Consider the following 20,378-nt stretch of genomic DNA (forward strand, 5'->3'; position numbering starts at 1 on the left):
ACAGTCTGCTATTTACTTGTTACCCACCTGGCTGCTGCACAGCAAACCGAAAACAAATTCCTAGTATACGCAAGTATACCTGGCCAATAAAGCTGATTCTGATTCTGTTGTGCTGCACATACTTTTTGTATGAAATCTCATTGCAAAACCTATGCGATGCGATCTAGTCCAAATTGTATACAATAATTGTACCATGTATGGGCACCTTATGGCCTAAATGTCTGTGTACCCCTCTCGGCGCAGAAACATTTATCTGTTTTCTCCTCTGTGATGAACCAGGGAAATAAGTCCATTAATTATCTGATCTTTCGGACACGCTACACAATTTTAGCATGTCCTACAGACCGATAATTACTGCGGTGGCAGCGATACACTGTGCAATTATCGTGGCGATCAGCTGCTTATCTACTGATTGGGCCTAGAACTGATCAGTTTAATATATTTTCCTGCTATGTTTGAGTTGAAACCTTCCTATTTTATACAGAATTGTCAATGATGGCAATAGAAAGGCTCGACCTGGGAATGGAAATGGTTTGATTTGGTATCTAAGAACCCGACCTTCAGCACACAATAAGGTAGATGTATAAAGCAGTTATAGGAGTGGAGAACCAGTCAGCTCCTACATACAGTATAGGGCCTAATTCTGTAATGATTGGCCCCGTTCGGATGGCTAGGGGTCTGTCCATGTGCATATTTGCGCATGCGCAGATCCTGGCACCAAATGGCTTTGGCGAGTTACACACTCGCCAGGCCTTTTGTTGCGGGGAGAGAGGGTTGGGGGTGGAAACGGCGCTGGACCATGGGAATGTCCAGCGTTTTATGGGTGTCCCCATGAATGGGAACGCAGGGGAGCCGATGCCTTCTGCCGCTCCGTCTTCACCGATTTGTGGAGGAAATAAAAGTTAGGTCAGACTGTCTTTTATTTCCGAAGGCAGGAGAAATCATTTGATGGTCGGCGACCATCGAATGATTTCTCCTGCTAGCGGACGCATGCGAGGGGATGGTACTGAGGGAATTCAGCGGTGTGGGGGAGGTGTTTCAGCACTCGGGGGCAGATTTTTTAAGCTCGGTGAAGCAATAGGTGAAGTGTGTGGTTTTTATCACCAGCCAATCAGCTTCTAACTGTGAAGTTACAGGCTTGGTTTGAAAAGTGACAGGTAGGTGCTGATTGGCCTGTGATAAAAACCAGACACTTTATCTCTTTACCTAGCTAAATAAATCTGCCCCTGAGTGCTGAAACACCTCCCCCACACCGCTGAATCCCCTCAGTAAGTGCAATTGATAAATGTTACTGTGAAGCTGATTGGTTGCCTTCGCAAACCTGTTCACTCGCTCCCTTCTCCACTTTTATCACTACTGATGTAGTGCACACACACATAGTCAAAGTCGAATAAAAGCTGATCAAATCGCAAGGCAATCGCACTGTGGGGGTTATTCTAGTTCACTCGGAAAGGCACAATCACACTCTAATGGACAAAACCATGTGCAGTGCAGGTGGGTCTGATGTAACATGTGCAGTGAGAGTTATGCCTGGTACACACCAGGACGACTAGGGCCCGATCCCCTCAATCTAGATCCAATTCCGACCAATTGGATGTAGATTGTGTGGTGATTGGGCCCTTTTCTGTCCTGGTGTGGACCGATACCGATCCGATGCGCGGTCCCGCGGGTCGGTCGGTCGTTATTCAGATCCTACCTGCTGCAGGTAGGATCTGAATAACGACCATACTGCTGGGTGCGGGTCGCCATTGGATCGGACTCGCTCACGGTGCACATCGTGAGCGGGTCGTGCCCCCCCCCGCATCATCGTGAGCGGGTCTGAAGAAACACTGATGACCCACTCACAATTTCCACGTGAGCGGGTCGTCGTGGTGTGTACCCTACATTAGATTTGGGTGTTTTATTGTTTCTGTGCAGGGTAAATGCTAGCTGCTTTATTTTTATACTGCACTATAGATATCAGTTTGAAGTACACCCCCCACCCAAATCTAACTATCTCTGCACATGTTACATCAACCCCACCTGCAGTGCACATGGTTTTGTCCATTAGAGAGTGATTGTGCCTTTCCGAGTGAACTAGAATAACCCCCTCTGTTTGCACACCTTAATCTGGATAAAATCTTGACTATAAATTCTTGTTTTGTGCTCCCATGACTGCACTGGCCTCTAGAAATGTGTTTTCTCTCTCATTAATATTGATTTAGCCCCTTAAAATGGCCTCTAAAGCAGTGCATTGCGGTAAATGGGGTAAGCGGTTCCATGTGAGGAGTCATTGAATATCGCAACAGGAAGCTGGCTGCTCTGCTATATACTGTAAATCCTCACCTACTGGCAAACCTGGGCACATTTTAGTACGTTCCCGGGATCTTCTGTCCTACGTTTTATTTTGTTTGTATTTTTGAGGCAAAGGACCCGGGCATTCTGATGTTCAATACATAGACAAGTTTGGCTTCGATACTGTGACCTGCTGTGGATATCTGCCCCTGGTAAGATCACGAATTATGGGGGTTATTCTGATTCACTCGGAAAGGCACAATCACTCTCTAATGGACAAAACCATGTGCAATACAGGTGGGTCTGATGTAATATATGCAGAGAGAGTTAGATTTGGGTGTTTTATTGTTTCTGTGCAGGATACATACTGGCTGCTTTATTTTTACACTGCAATATAGATATCAGTTTGAAGTACACACCACCCAAATCTAACTCTCTCTGCACATGTTACATCAGCCCCACCTGCAGTGCATATGTTTTTGTCCATGATTTCGGAGTGAATCAAAATAATGTATGAGGAACCATATGTTGCATCTTGTACATGTTAAAAAACTATTATTCTCTTTCTAATGGACAAAAACATGGGCACTGCAGGGGGGGGGGGCAGATGTAACATGTGCAGAGATGTGTTCGATTTGGGTGTGGTTTGTACTTAGGATGCACCTGCAGTGCACATGGTTTTGTCCATTAGAGAGAGAATTAACTTTTGTGTGTGAACCAGAATCAGGCCCTTTATGTATTCAAGAGCTATTTTGACCACTACAACTATATCTTTATCAGGTGAATGATTGGCAGGATGACTGGGTCATTTTCTACACCCGCCAGCGGATCCAGCACCAAATGGACATGCTAGAGAAATCCTCTGGGAACAGAGAAGCCATGGAGCTTTGGGCACAGTTACAGGTGGGTCATTTGTATACACTGTTAGGTGTGGGGATGTCCTGTCCAGCTCAATGTCCATTGTACACTTCCACAAGTATTATGAAAAATAACCAAATCTCTCTTATTATGCTAATAAGAGTTTTCTGAGGCCATCTCGGAATTATTATGTCTTATTTGCATTTGTGTCCATTGTTACTCCATTGTTGAATAATGGATTGCTCTATTATATGTTTATCCCTGGTACTTACCAGGTTTTGGGCCAGAAAGCAATACTGATTCAGGTATAAATACCAGGCCACAGAACACATCCTCCACCGCTTGAAAAAGCGCTAGTTGACCCTGAAACATGTTGGGGAGTGGAGAGGCACCATAGTCGGTTGAGAACCTACTGTATTTGTCATTTGGTACCATTTCTGTCCTGATCCATATTTGGGATAGAGTTGGAGGATCCCAGCCCTCTGGGTGCATTTAGAACAAATTTGTAAATGAGAAGTGAGAGGGAAAAGAAACATTTTAAAGCACATAGGGCCTCTTGTAGAGGGGAGTCATTGTTTCAGAAGAGCCTCCTTGATTGTTGTATCTTATCCCATGGGGAGACGCTAGAGGGAAAAAAAGAAACCTTTATATGAAAATAGGGCCGATCACAGATGTCAGTATCCACAAGGGTGAGATGGAGATTTTTGAATCTGGTAAAAGGGAGAATGTGTAGGACAGTGGTTCCTAAACTGTGCGCCGGGGTGCCGCAGCAATGTCCCAGGGGTGCCGCGGCCGCAGAAGCATGTATTTTTTTTTTTTTTTTTTTTTTATGTGAGCGGGCTGGGCAGTGTGTAGTATCTAGCCGGTACCAGGGGGGAGTGAGTGTGCAAAGAGCGGCGCCTATGCTAAGTCAGCGGGCGGGCAGGGAAGATGGAGCTAGCAGGCTCCGGGGGGTGAGTGCGCAAGGAGCAGACCATCTGCCTGTGCAGAGTCAGCAAGCGGTTAGTACGGAGCTAGTAGGGCACGGGAGTGCTGTGAGCAGATGGCTTGCGGCAGTAACCTGTGCCGAGTCAGCCAGCAGCTCTGGTGCAGGGCAGGGCCGTCTTAACCATCTAGTGGGCCCCTGGGCAAAATATTTTGGTACTTGTTTCCTAGCACGGCCACACCGATTTACATCGGGGTGGTCGTGTCGGAAAAATCGGGTCAATCGCATCGCATGCGATTTGGTCGCATGCGATGCGACCGACCGATTTTGGACCCGATTTTTTGATTGAATGAAATGTAAATCGGGTCCCTGGGACCCGATTTTACATTGGATTCAATGTAAAATATTCCCAACCCCCCCAAATTTAACGGCGTACACCCCACCCCACGATAGACGCCAACCCGAAGCGTGGCGAGCGCAGCGAGCCCGCGAGGGGCGTCGGTGCGCGTCCTCCAACCTTTTCATTCCCCTACTATCCACGTCGGCGTGGAGTTGAGAATAGAATAGTGTGGCGAGCGTAGCGAGCCACCGAGCCCGAAGCGTGGCGAGCGGACGCGTATACCTGTATACCTCGCGCCGACGTGGATAGTAGGGGAATGAAAAGGTTGGAGGATGCGCACCGACGCCCCTCGCGGGCTCGCTGCGCTCGCCACGCTTCGGGTTGGCGTCTATCGTGGGGTGACGACGGGGACATCTATAATGTGAAATGGGTCATATTGGCCCATTTCACATTTTTCACATTTTCTCACGATTTCAATGTTAAAAAATATTTTAACATTGAAGCCTATGGGAAAAATCGGGGGCATCGCGTCGGGACCAATGTTAATGGTCCCGACCGACGCGATGCCCCCGATATTTTACCTTTCCCGACACGATTTCAATGTTAAAATATTTTTTAACATTGAAGCCTATGGAAATATCGGGGGCATCGCGTCGGTCGCGTCGGGACCAATGTTAATGGTCCCGACCGACGCGATGCCCCCGATATTGTGTCCTAGCCGGCAAAATGGACCTGATTTCAAAGGAAATCGGGTCCATCGTATGGATCGTGTACCTTAACTTAAAGGTACACGATCCATAAGATTGTGGCCGTGCTAGGAAACAAGTACCAATATTTTTTAGGGCCCCCTCTCCTCCTCACAACACCTCTCCACCCACCTATGTGCAGCAGCATCAGGGGGCACTGGGGGCTTGAAGTAGCTACCTGGGCAGCATGTGGCGGGGATCCAGGCACAACTGTCAGCGGACGTCCAGGCAGAGGCAGTGGTGACCCAGCAGTGATCCAGGCAGTGAGAGAGCTGGGAGCTTGATTTAGCTATCCAAGCGGCATGTGGTGGGGATCCAGGCAGCCACTGTCAGCGAACATCCAGGCAGCTCGCTCAGACCTTGATGTACAGTAGCGCTATTTGCCACCGGGCGGGAAGCGCTGCAGATTTTGAAAAGACTGCCTGGACACTAATTGGCTGAGCATCCGGCCAATCAGCGTCCGGACAGACTTTTCAAAATTAACAGCGCTTCCCACTCAGCAAATAGCGCTACATCAGGGTCTGAGTAGCCGCTGCCTGGACAGCCACTGACAGCTGCTGCCTGGATCCCAGACACACGCTGCCCTTATTGCTACGTAAAGCCCATGCTGCCTGGATCACCGCTGACAGCTGCTGCCTAAATCCCCGACATAAGCCACCCGGATTGCTACATCAAGCCCCCCACTGCCTGGATCACTGCAGAGTCGCCGCTGACAGCTGCTGCCCAGATCCCCGACACAACCCACCCAGATTGCTACATCAAGCCCCCCGCTGCCTGGATCACCGCCGCTGTTGCGTCACCTCTGACAGTCGCTGCCTGGTTTCCCATCACCCGCCGCCATTCCCCAGGACAGTGCTGTCTTCCCCATTGGGGTGGGCCCCTACAACCCTTGGGCCCCTGGGCAACTGCCCATTAAGCCCAATGGGAAAGACGGCCCTGGTGCAGGGGGTGTTCATTTGACTGGAATCAGCCGGTGGGGGGTTGTGCGGGACTGCTCTGATTGGTACAGGGGCAGGGGGTGTAACAGTCTGTGGGCCAGATTCTCTAAGTTCAAAAGTGATAAAATGGAGAGTGATAAACAGCCAGCCAATCAGCTCCTACCTGCCATGTCACAGACTGTGTTTGAAAAATGTCAGGCAGGAGCTGATTGGCTGGCTGCTTATCACTCTCTATTTTATCACTTTTGAAGCCTAGAGAATCTGGCCCTGTGACTGGAGCCAGACAGCAGGGTGCGGGTGCTAGCAGGCTGAAGTGCGCTCTGGAGTGGCCAAGGAGGGCACTGGTCAAGGGTCCTGATAGCTGATTGAAGTTCCGGCCGCTGGCTGAGGAAGTGAGTAAAAATGTGTTATATGTGAAATGCTGCATATAGAAATTTATAGGAGGGGGTGCCTGCTGTAAGAGACTGAGGGGCCCATTGATCATGTTTTGCATTGACAATGCAATCTGGGCAGAATGTTACCACCCAGGATCTCATTGTAAAATGTATTATCGCAATGTAAAATGTATTATCCCACATGCACAGGGACAGAGCTCCTAAAGGAGCCTGTCCCTGTGATGTGCTCAGCTGGGGGGGGTCTGCGCATGCGCGGTTAGCTCCGACCCTGCTGACTGCACTGCCCCGGCGGGAGTGCGGTGTGTAGCCTATAGACTACAATGGGCTACCGCCATCTCAGAATGGCGATGCATAGCTGGTCTGCCCTATATTGATACATCGGGCAGCTTTGCATCCCCCATAGAAACCTATGGGGTATGCGGCCGGCGGCGATGCAGGGGGCATCACAGCAGGGATTGGAGTTTCCTGCTACAGCCCCCTTTGGTACATTAGCTTGATACTTAATATGGGTTGGGATAATTTGGTCTACGGCATTATGGTCGATAGTCATTAGGTCGACGTGGGAAAAGGTCGACATGGTTCTAGGTCGAAAGGTCATTAATTCGACAGGTCGTTAGTTCAACAGGTCATTAGTTTGACACTGTCTAGGTCGACAGTCAAAAGGTTTTTCACTGTTTTTTTTTTTACCTGAATGTCAACACAGTCGACATAAACACAGTTTAAAGTGCACCGCATCCCCTCGCAGCTCTCGCTATGCATCGGGGACACTATTTTATTCTCCCACCACGCCCTAGTGGATGGTAGGGCATGAAATATGACCTGTTGGCACATGGCTGAAAAAAGCAGTGCGAAACTCCATGTCAACCTACACAATGTCGAACTAATGACCTGTCGAACTAATGACCTTTCGACCTAGAACCATGTCGACCTTTTCCCATGTCGACCTAGACCCATATGGACCTTTTTCCATGTCGACCTAATGGTGTAGACCAAATGACCTCATCTCCTAAATATTTGTGTCTAACCCCCGAAAACGGGTGTTTTCGGGGGATGTAGCTGCAAATATTGTTTGATAAATGTGGCTCTTATACCCCTTTCACACCGAGCAGCAAATTACCGTGTTCAAAATTTCAACCCGGTAATTTGCTGAACAATGGGGCCTACGCACGTAACGATATACAGTTATTTTCTAAGCGATCTCACTATATCCCTTAAAAATGCTCCTACATGGCTGTGTGTAGGAGCCACAGTCATAGTGATGCGCGGCCCCACGCCTTGCTATTGCCCGGCAATTAATATCTACCGTGCTCTCCAGTGAGAACACTGGCTCTGACAGATCGCTCAGCACACAGCACTGACACATCGCTGTGTGCTGAGCGATCATGCACATGCGTTCTGAGCGATCTAGCATCGCTCAGAACGCTTCAGCATCGCTACGTGTGTAGGGCCCTTAACACGGGTTTCTTCAGTGAAAAAGGGTCCGTACAGATGTAGCGCCTGTCTTCTTTGCCGGGCGCCCGCCAGATCCCTTTCACTGGCGAGCGCCGGCAATAGGGACTGGGACGCGCGTGCGTCTCATGCGCACGCGCGTCCCAGTATCACGGCGGCTGGGCAGCATCTCCCTACGGGTCTCCATTTCAGGGAGACGCTGCCCAGTTCGGGGAGGGGAGAGGGGCGGCAAGGTGGACCGGTGGTGACTGCAGGGGAGGCGGCGGGGACCCCTGGCAGTTGCCACGGGGCGCGTAAGCGTCTCGTGTGTGCACGCCCCTGGCGGTAGTTGGCGGGGGCTGGTGATAGAATCGCCAGCCCCTGCAAGGAAGAGGGCTGCTACATCTGTACATAGGGGAGTATTCATGTATGCTACGGAAAATAAATTGCAACTTCTCACTAAACATCACATTGGTTCGATGCAATGTATACATTTTGTAAGTAGCAATTCACGTATACTCACCTTTCCGGCATACCAATGTGTGGTATCTGGTATTGGTGGTGCTGTCTTCTGATAGCATTGTTTTAACCCAATTACTTTAAAAAAGTGACAGTTAGGTAATTATTTTGGCTTAGGGGTGCCTTGAAAAAGTCATGGCGACCCGAAGGGTGCCTCAGACTGAAAAGGGAGCTATACTGACATCCTCAGGAGATGCTTGCATATTCACCCCCTACGACTGAGAGTTTGGAATGAAATCTTGGGGGATTTGTGGACAGCGCCGTGTGGTGTTCTTCAATCGTTAAATGTACGGTAATGCATATCCCCGGAGATAGATATAATGTGAACTAAGCAAGTTGATATGTTTAATAGGGCTTTATCAGACACACTATAAAATGATAGTTAAATGCTGATTGGTTGCTATAGATCTATAGTTTTATTTAAATTTGAAGGTAAAGGAGACTTTAAAATAGTTGTATTCTCTTTTCATAGCAGTTTTCTTCTTTTCAGCTTCATCGGTAGTGGAGCACACATGTTAGTGGTTGCTGTAATATATATGGTAGAGTGACACTGGCTGGTTTTCAGGGAGTTCCCAATAGCATGTTCGTGAAGCCAATGCATGACAACTGCAGGTTTGGACGTCGGCAACATTTTTTAAATCTACTGTCACCAACTCATATTAAAACATAAGGAAATACTCTTTTTCTCAATACACTGCTGAAGAACTGTCCGACATTGAGTTCTAGACTGGAGTGAGACATAGAGTGGGATGCACTAATATCCGCAGCCTCAGTGCACCGCACATCGCCGGCTGCCGCATAGATAATTATCGCATATGCATTAACATATGCGTTAATTATTGCAAAGGACAGTTCTTGCATTAAGAGCTGCCCTTTGCGTTACAGTGGCAATGTGCAGCGGGTCCATGGCAGCTCCCCCTCCCTCCCTTACCCAGTGCTGATGATGCTGCTGTGGGGCAGGCTCTCCTCCTCCCTCCCTGTACCAGGAAGAGGATGTACAGAGTAGGAAGGAGGAGGTCACTGGTCCAGGCAGCACTTGTGCCCGGACGCAGTTGAGGGGGGTTCGTGCGGAACGGCGTTGGGTCGCGTTAAGAAGACCATAGGCTTCTATGGTGTATCGCCAGCTTTTGCTGGCGATACCCTCTGCAGCGAAAACCCGACATGCCGGTTTTCCTGCATATCAAAATGCAGTAAAAACCCAGTTATCACCTAGCGCATAGGGGGAAATTTAATTGCGGGTGGATATTTGTGCTTTGCGATCAAGCAAATCAGTCGCCACACTGTATGGCTGCCCAAACACTCACACAACTGCTTGCAGCCTCGCATGATAGTGAGCACTTGTGTGTGAATTGTGGCAGCTAGAGGGGTGAGATGAAGAGACCCTTTACTGGTGTTTTAATGCCTCACAATTTGCATCCTTCATCTACAATTGAAATCCCTCCATAAACCCAAATAAGAAGTCCTCCCCCCCCCCCCCCCCCCCCCCCCTAAATTTCTTTGGAAAGGAAAAATAAAAACATTAAGTAACGTATACACTTGCAAAATAAGAGCAAACATTTCCTCCAGAAAAGTAACAGATCAATTCCTTGCTTGTGCTGTGTTTAGTATAATGTTCCTGTAATGAGAAATGTTGCCTTTGCTAGAATGAATGGTATAATACCAATTGGATTTTTGCTAATACTTCTGTTTTTATACCTCCAGTTGAAGATCCCACAGCTATTTGCTGGAATTGAGATTGTACCTTCACTTCTTCATGGAGATCTATGGGGAGGGAATGTGGCTGAGCTGGACACCGGACCTGTGATATTTGACCCTGCGTGTTTTTATGGACATTCCGAATTTGAGCTGGCAATTGCCGGTATGTTCGGTGGTTTTGGATCATTCTTTTACTCTGCTTACCATGCGAAGTTGCCCAAAGTTTCTGGCTTTGACAAACGGCTGAAGTTCTACCAGCTGTTCCACTATCTAAATCACTGGAACCATTTTGGAAGTGGCTATAGAGGGTCATCATTGAGCATCATGAGAGGTCTACTGAAGTAGTAGGTTGTGAGGCTGTCTGGCAGGAGACATTGGGTGCAGAGCTCACTTAGACATAGTTGATGCCATTAGAGTTGCTGAATCCAACAGCAATTCCCAGTTGTTGACATTAAGTTTAGTGGAGTTCAGTTTGTGCCTCACACACTAAAACATGGATATTGTTAAATGATATTTCAAATATAAAAGAAAAACAGGCAAACAAGAAAGATCTGTGATCTTAAGATGTGCGCATAAATTAGCCTTGAAATCTTTTGTCCGTCCTGGACAAAAGATTTCAGGCAAGCGCACATCTTTACCAAAGATTTCTCTTAAGGCCCTTATACACTATGCAATTTGGATTAATCGGGCCGTGAAATCAGGCCAAATCGCATATGTAGACATCCTCACCGACCCGATGTGCGCATCCGATCAGAGTCGGGAGGTCAGACGGGCTGCACATAAGATTTGCTAAATCTTATGTGTTGCCTGGAGCGGTGCGGGGGGAGCAGGGGAGGTGACAGCAGGGGAGGAAGCCGCTGCCATCAGCGTGTAAGTGAGAGAGGCGCAGGGAGCCGGGTAGGAGAAGATGCTGCAGAGCCACCGGCGGGAGCAGAGCACTTAAAAAAAAAAAAAAAAAGCCCATACAAACGAATAGGAAGCCATTGATTGGCTGAGACCTCTCTCAGCCAATCAACAATTGGCTGAGACCTCTCTTATTTTTCATAAATGATTGCTTTTCTGTGAACTTGCATCCTAAACATCCTTTTTTCTTTTTTTTTTTCTTTTGTACAATTCAAAAGTAGATATATTTAATGAATTTTGTAATAAAATTTAAGTTTTAATTTCAATTTATTTTTTGTTTCTACGATTTGATATCTAGCTCAGTGGTCGAAGTGGGGTGGTATACGGGGGTATGGCATACCCCCACTTTAATCTGAAGATAAAAAAAAAAAGATTTTTTTCCCCCTCAGGATGCTCTCTGATCACTCAGCAGCACATATTGTGCTTTTGTAATACCCCTGTACAACGGGGCAGTCTGGCAGGGGACGTTGATGGACAGGGGGGTGTCCGAAGGTGCGCACTATATTCACTCTTTACTTTTCCATACCCCCACTTCAAAATTTCCATACCCCCACTTCAAAATTTCCACTTCGACCACTGATCTAGCTGATATTCTCCTTAGATTGCTTTAGTTAGGAATGTTAAACTCTCCAGAGCAATACATATAATAAACTCATACGTGCATTTGTTATTACATTATTTAAAACATCCAATCAATATGATATAAATGTACGTATCTTTTAGAGCTTTCTTTTAAAACAAAATCGTTTAAAGTTGAACATTTGTGTCTGTAGCGAAGATATGGTCTGTGTTATATCACCAGTAAGTGATGCTGACTCATTAAATCCTGCAATTTTAATTAATGAAAAATAAATGCGGGAATTCTGCATATGGTACTGCCAGACTGTGGCTCTCGCTTCACTTATGAAGATGGCTCCGAAGACGTTTGGCTCCTGTTTTCTGTCCTGCAGCTCACTTTGCTGTGGCTGTACTGAGCAAAGGCAGCATACCACCTATGGGCATTGCCATATTGGATCTTCCTCTGTCTCTGGTGGGCATTACCTATTTTGCTTAACATCATGATTACTGAAGAAGCTATTGGTAGCTAAATACCTAATAATGGCGTATAGGCTTGTTTGTGATAACTTGAAGATAACATAAATATATAACCAGTTCTTTTCCATATCAAATTCCTATAATCAAGTGTACAAATACTCCCTGTAAAGGGGCATACACATGTAGAGATGTGTGCTAAGCTATTTAGGGTAGGTGATTTCCCTGTTTCCAGATCGCCCATGGAGAGCACATACACATGCAGAGATTTGTGCTAAGCGATTTTGCTGAAGCAAAAGAATAGGTAGGTAGTGGTTCAGAATGATAGATATCAATCACTATCGCTCATTCTGTACACACAGACATTTGCAGTCACTTGCTAAGAAACTTGACTAGATTTTGACTGCATGCACTGACTTAGAGGGCCTACGCACACACACGCCAATATTAAGGTATTTTCTAAGCGACTTTGCTTCGTTTGGCAAAGTTGCAAAAAAATGCCCCTACGTCACTATTTGTGTGTGTGTAGGGGCTATAGCGACAGCAATGCGCAGCCCCGGCTGTGATTGATGGACACACAGAGCTGAGAGGTGGAAACAAATTTAATCGGTGTGCTACTAACTGCGGCTGGTAGTGAGGTTGTCACTCCCAAATGAATTGTAACAAGAAAAAACAGAAGTGTACCAGCGCTGGCTGTTTAGGAACAAGTATTTTTAACCCCTTCCTGACACAGCATGTTTTTGCCTTCCTGACAGAGCCCTTTTTTTCAAATCTGACATGTATCACTTAAGTGGGGATAACTTTTTTTTGCTTTTACTTATCCCAGTGATTTTGAGATTGTTTTTTCGTGACACATTGTACTTCAAGTTAGTGGTAAATTTTCGTCGATACAGTCTGTGTTTTTTTGTGAAAAATACCAAAATGTCGGAAAAAAAATGGAAAATTTAGCAATTTGCAAAATGTTAAATTTTCTGCTTGTGAGACAAATAATCATACCACTCAAAATAGTTAATAACTAACATAGACCATATGTCTACTTTATGTTTCCATCATTATTTCAACTTCCTTTTAATTTTTTTGGACACTAGGAGGCTTACAATATGAATAGCAAATTTTCAAATTTTCAAGAAAATTTCAAACACTGATTTTTTTAGGGACCAGTTCAGTTCTGATGTGACTTTGAGGGACTTGTATGTGAGACACCCCCATAAATGATGCCATTTCAAAAACTGCACCCCTCACAGTATTCAAAACAGCATTTTGGAAGTTTGTTAACCCTTTAGGTGTTTCACAGGAATTAAAACAAAGTGTAGGTGAAATTTCAAAATTTCATTTTTTTTGCAGATTTGCAATTTGAATACATTTTTCTAAGGAACACAGTACATTTTACTAGAGAAATGTGACTAAAAATTGATTCCCCCAATTCTTTTGTTTTCATAAATATCCTATATGTGGCCCAAGTGTGCACGTTGACCAAACCACAGGCTTCATAATAGAAGGAGCACCTACTTGATTTTGGAGCCTCCTTTTTATGAGATTATTTTTTAGGCACCATGTAGGTTTCTAGGCACCATAAGATGCTAAAAGTTAGGAACCCCCCCACAAGTGACCCCATTTTGCAAACTACACCCCTCAGGGAATTCATCTAGGGGTATAGTGTACATTTCAAACCCCCAGGGGTTTCACCAATTGTGGTACAACTGGGCAGTGAAAATGAAAAATTAATTTTTTTACACAAAAATGCAGTTCTGGCTCCAAATTTGTCATTTTCACAAGGAATGAAGGAGACAAAGCACCCCAAAATCTGTGCCACAATTTCTCCCGAGTACGGCAATGCCTCACATGTGACCAAAAAATACCAGTTGGGTGCATGGCAGGACTCAGAAGGGAAGGAGTGATTTTTGGATTTTGCAGCTCAGATTCTGGTGGAATGTTGGTGGGTGCTATGTCGCATTAGCAAGACCCCCGAAGCACCAATACAGTGGAACCCCCCCCACAAGTGACCCCATTTTGCAAACTACACCCCTCAGGGAATTCATCTAGGGGTATAGTGTACATTTCAAACCCCCAGGGGTTTCACCAATTTTGATACAACTGGGCTGTGCAAATGAAAAATTACATTTTTTACACAAAAATGCAGTTCTGGCTCAAAATTTTTCATTTTCACAAGGAATAAAGGAGACAAAGCACCCCAAAATCTGTGCCCCAATTTCTCCTGAGTATGGCAATGCCTCACATGTGACCAAAAAATACCAGTTGGGTGCATGGCAGGACTCAGAAGGGAAGGAGTGATATTTGGATTTTGCAGCACAGATTCTGGTGGAATGTTGGTGGGTGCTATGTCGCATTAGCAAGACCCCCAAAGCACCAATACAGTGGAACCCCCCCACAAGTGACCCCATTTTGCAAACTACACCCCTCAGGGAATTCATCTAGGGGTATAGTGTACATTTCAAACCCCCAGGGGTTTCACCAATTTTGATACAACTGGGCAGTGAAAATGAAAAATTACATTTTTTACACAAAAATGCAGTTCTGGCTCAAAATTTTTCATTTTCACAAGGAATGAAGGAGACAAAGCACCCCAAAATCTGTGCCCCAATTTCTCCCGAGTATGGCAATGCCTCACATGTGACCAAAAAATACCAGTTGGGTGCATGGCAGGACTCAGAAGGGAAGGAGTGATTTTTGGATTTTGCAGCTCAGATTCTGGTGGAATGTTGGTGGGTGCTATGTCGCATTAGCAAGACCCCCGAAGCACCAATACAGTGAAACCCCCCACAAGTGACCCCATTTTGCAAACTACACCCCTCTGGGAATTCATCTAGGGGTATAATGTACATTTCAAACCCCCAGGGGTTTCACCAATTGTGGTACAACTGGGCAGTGAAAATGAAAAATTAAATTTTTTACACAAAAATGCAGTTCTGGCTCAAAATTTTTCATTTTCAGAAGGTATGAAGGAGAAAAAGCACCCCAAAATCTGTGACCCAATTTCTCCCGAGTACGGCAATGCTTCATGTGTGACCAAAAAATGGCAGGACTCAGAAGGGAAGGAGTGATATTTGGATTTTGCAGCTCAGATTCTGGTGGAATTTAGGTGGGTGCTATGTCGCATTAGCAAGACCCCCGAAGCACCAATACAGTGGAACCCCCCCACAAGTGACCCCATTTTGCAAACTACACCCCTCAGGGAATTCATCTAGGGGTATAGTGTACATTTCAAACCCCCAGGGGTTTCACCAATTTTGATACAACGGGGCAGTGAAAATGAAAAGTTACATTTTTTTACACAAAAATGCAGTTCTGGCTCAAAATTTTTCATTTTCATAAGGTATGAAGGAGAAAAAGCACCCCAAAATCTGTGCCCCAATTTCTCCCGAGTACGGCAATGCTTCATGTGTGACCAAAAAATGGCAGGACTCAGAAGGGAAGGAGTGATATTTGGATTTTGCAGCTCAGATTCTGGTGGAATTTTGGTGGGTGCTATGTCGCATTAGCAAGACCCCCGAAGCACCAATACAGTGGAACCCCCCCACAAGTGACCCCATTTTGCAAACTACACCCCTCAGGGAATTCATCTAGGGGTATAGTGTACATTTCAAACCCCCAGGGGTTTCACCAATTTTGATACAACTGGGCAGTGAAAATGAAAAATTACATTTTTTTACACAAAAATGCAGTTCTGGCTCAAAATTTTTCATTTTCATAAGGTATGAAGGAGAAAAAGCACCCCAAAATCTGTGCCCCAATTTCTCCCGAGTACGGCAATGCCTCACATGTGACCAAAAAATACCAGTTGGGTGCATGGCAGGACTCAGAAGGGAAGGAGTGATTTTTGGATTTTGCGGCTCAGGTTCTGGTGGAATGAATGGTGGGTGCTATGTGGCATTAGCAAGACCCCCGAAGCACGGTGAAATGATGAACCTAATAATCCATAGATGTGTGGTATATTTTAAAACACTCCTTTATACATAGGCCGGGTTTGTCGGGGCAAGTGTCACACTGGAAAATAGTTTGCTTTCTTATTCCCTTTTTATAGCAAACTTTGCACCTTTTTTGTGTCCTGCCCTTTTTTCCAGTGGAGGGGATTTCATCAGGAAAATGCTGCCCTGGTACAATACAGGGGCCAGTACTAGAAGTACTGGGGCCCTCTGCCTGCTGGTTCCCAAATATAAGACCCTTTATGACTTCCTCTTGAAAGTGCATAAATGTCCCCCTCTGGCTGGTAGAACGGAATAGCACGTAAGCGTTATACAGTGCCATCTGGATGATATACACGGCCAGCTTCTTGTACCAGATTTTTGTTTTCCGCAGGGCACTGTACGGCTTCAGTACCTGATCTGAAAGATCCACTCCGCCCATGTACCTATTGTAATCCAGGATACAATTAGGTTTTGAGGTGTGGGTACTGGTACCTCGTACAGGGACGGAGGTGGTACTGTCTCCGTGAATTGTTGTCAGTATAAGGACATCCCTCTTGTCCTTATATTTGACCAACAACATATTTTCGGTGCATATTCCCCTGCTTTCACCCCTTCTCATTACTTGGGCAATGTGCGTTTTTGGGAGGCCTCTTTGGTTCTTGCGCACAGTACCGCAAGCTGCTGTACCTCTTGAACCAAGGGCCTTAAACAGGGGGATGCTGGTGTAAAAGTTATCCACATAGAGGTGATAACCTTTATCCAGGAAGGGGTGCACTAAATCCCAGACAATTTTTCCACTAACACCTACGAGGGAGGGGGGGCATTCTGGCGGTTCAATTCTTGAATCCTTCCCTTCATATACCCTAAACCTGTGGGTGTACCCTGAGGTGCTTTCACACAGCTTATACATTTTTATGCCATACCTTGCCCTCTTACTGGGAAGGTACTGGCGGAATTTAACCCTTCCTTTAAAATGTATAAGGGACTCGTCTATGCAAATGAATTTATCTGGGATGTACATCTCTTCAAATTTGGCACTGAAGTGATCAATGACCGGCCTGACTTTGAATAGCCGGTCAAAGGTGGGATCATCTCTGGGTGGGCACTGTGCATTATCGTTGTAATGCAAAAATGTAAGGATTAACTCAAAACGATTCTGGGTCATGGCCATACGGTAAAGTGGGGTGCTGTACAGAACATCTGTACTCCAATATTGCCTAATTTCTGGCTTTTTTACTATGCCCATATGAAACACCAGACCCCAAAACGTCATCATCTCTACTGCATCTACAGGGGTCCACCTAGCAAATGATGACGTGGGGTTTTGAGCAATAAACTGCTGGGCATATAAATTAGTTTGGTCCACCATTACATTTATAAAATCATCAGAGAAAAATAATTTGAAAAAGTCAATTTCTCTGAGACCTGTTGAATCAAATTGGATTCCTGGGATGGCCAAAAACTCAGGAACCTGGGGCTCAAAATTGTCTGGTGGTGGGGTCCATACGAGATCAATTATTGGGGGGGGGTCTCAGCTGCTCTACGGGGGCGTCTTTGAGGGGGTCCCTCATCACTAGAGGAGGAAGAGGAGCTTAAGATGAATCCTTCAAATTCCCCGCTTGCCTCACTGGCTGTGTCAGAGTCAGAGGCAAGCATGGCATATGCCTCCTCCGCTGAATACATTCTTCTGGATGACTGGGATGACATTTGGGATGACATTTGGGATGCCATTTGGGATGCCATTTTTATTTTTGTGTTTCTGGTAGTGAAATGTTTCAACACGTGTATAGTGTAGGGGGGGTACAAACTTTATTTCAATGTAGTATGTAGTGCAGAAAAAAAAAAAAAAGGTCCTGCGCCAAAAATTGAGCACAGATGTTGGTCAGTAACGTCCGTCACTGAACAGCGCTCAAAGGCAACAGGAATTTGATAAAAAAAAAGATCAACCCTGTGCCGAAAAAGCTGATCAGTGATGTACGTCACTGATCAGCGCACAGTGGCCACAGGACACCCACAAAATCACAGTGTGTGTAAAAAAAAAATTAAAAAAAGACCCCACAGCACCCTCAAAAAAAAAAAAGGTGATCACTGATGCGACACTGATTACCAGTGAGGGGCAGCAGGTGCACAACCTTTGGTGCAACTGGCAGCAACTGACAGGTATATTGTATATAAAAAAAAACCTGCACCCCCAAAAAGTTGCTGATCAGCACAGATATACTGATCAGCACAAAAGGGGGGGGTAGCAGACACAAAATATAGCACTCTCTATCACTCTCTGTCACTATCTCTCTCTATCTATCTCTCTCTATCTATCTCTCTATCTCTCACTATCTATCACTCTATGACACTGCAGCAGCAGCACTGACAGTTATATATATAAAAAAAAAACCCTGCAGCCCCAAAAAGGGAGGGGTAGCAGACACAAAATATAGCACTCTCTATCTCTCACTATCTATCACTATCTATCACTCTATGACACTGCAGCAGCAGCACTGACAGTTATATATATATAAAAAAAAAAACCTGCAGCCCCAAAAAGGGGGGGTAGCAGACACAAAATATAGCACTCTCTATCACTATCTCTCTATCTCTCACTATCTATCACTATCTATCACTCTATGACACTGCAGCAGCAGCACTGACAGTTATATATATAAAAAAAAAAACTGCACCCCCAAAAAGGGGGGGGTAGCAGACACAAAATATAGCACTCTCTGTCACTATCTCTCTATCTCTCTCTATCTCTATCTCTCTATCACACTGCAGCAGCAGCAGGAAGTCACAAGAAGTCAGATCCAGGAAGCATCCAGCACGCTACAAGCAGTGATCAGGTGATCAGGTAAGGTATTTGCAAGGATCAGGTAAGTATTTGCAAGGATCAGGTCAGTATCACGGCAGATAGGCACGGTGACCGCTCTGCACGCAATTCCAGACCGGAATGGCGTCTGCAGCGCAGTCACCGTTAGTTTAAATGTCGCGCCTTGGCTGTGATTGGTCCGTGGGTCCCACGGACCAATCACAGCCTTGGGGGCAGGTGGGGTGAGGTGTCGTCGTCACCGATGACCCCCTCATGCCCCCTGACGCCCGGCGGTGATTGACACCTGTGTTACCGAGCGTCTGATTCGCTGGTAACACAGGAAAACGCTGTGAATGGCTGTTCACACTGAACAGCCAATCACAGCGATCGCCGACGGGGGGGCGGCATCGCAGCCCCCCCTGGGCATGCAGGGACATGTCTGCTGTCAGGGACAGCAGACATCGTCCCTCTGTCACTGCGTCTCTAGACGCAGTGACAGTTTAAAGTCATGACGTACATTTATGCCATGTGTCGGGAAGTACATCCCGACCATGACGTAAATGTACGTCAAATGTCGGGAAGGGGTTAATAAAGTATAAAATAAATATAGAATTCCGTGTTAATATAAACAAGTACAAGTGCACTTAAAAACAATAATAAAAAAAAAAGTAACGATAACAAGCATACTACCATGAGGCTTAATGGATCTGAACTGAATATCTCCAACAATGGAAAAAGCAGCGAGTTTGTACTAGGTGGCCGATTGAGTCCCAAATGCAAAGTTCAATGTGAGGCTTGAGAATTTTTGCCAATTTTACTTTAACTACTTTAGTGGTACTCGCGTGAAATTTTCGGGCTGAGCAATAATGTTAAGGCAAACCCAGAAGATCTCCATGCTGTTCTTTGTTCTAATCTCCTGACTGAGTTTGTTGTCGTGAGACCTCGTAAATTAGCTTATTTTGCCATCTTGTGGCGTTCAACAGTATTGCTCAGTGTGCGCCATTATTCAAGCTGAAAATATCAGTACAAAGTAGCTAAATGTATCATTACCACAACCAGTGTGTGCAATACAAAGTATCCATTGCAATTCAAAGTATCCAGCTGAATAATAGCAAAACTAAAACCAATAAGCAGAAGAAGCAAATAAAATGTGTGCTAAGGCAATTTTTACTTTTATGGAAGATAATTCTGTAGATGATTTTAGTCTTTCGGAAGAAAGTATTCAAATTTGATTATATAATTTTGCTTATATACTTTGCCTTTGTGGCAAAATAGTCTGAAAACTACTAATATTGTATTCTTAAATACATTTTTGTAAGATGAGTTTTCAAGATCAACTCCTCATTTAAAAAACCTGCCCTGGGAGGGGTGACATGATAATAAAAACCCACCACTGAAGGGGTTAAAGTGTGTAGGTAAACCTGGATGACTGCGCAAGCCTCGGAAAGACTTATATACTTATATGTTAGTTGGGCGCCGACTATAGTTAGTACGCTCATACCCCCACTATCCATGTCGGCATGGAGTTGATTTTATATAGTGTGGTGAGCGCAGCAAGCCACCGAGCCTGAAGCGTGGTGAGTGGAAGCGTAAAACTAA

Source organism: Crinia signifera, chromosome 6 (genome assembly GCF_055691185.1).
Source record: "Crinia signifera chromosome 6, ASM5569118v1, whole genome shotgun sequence".
NCBI lineage: Eukaryota > Metazoa > Chordata > Amphibia > Anura > Myobatrachidae > Crinia > Crinia signifera.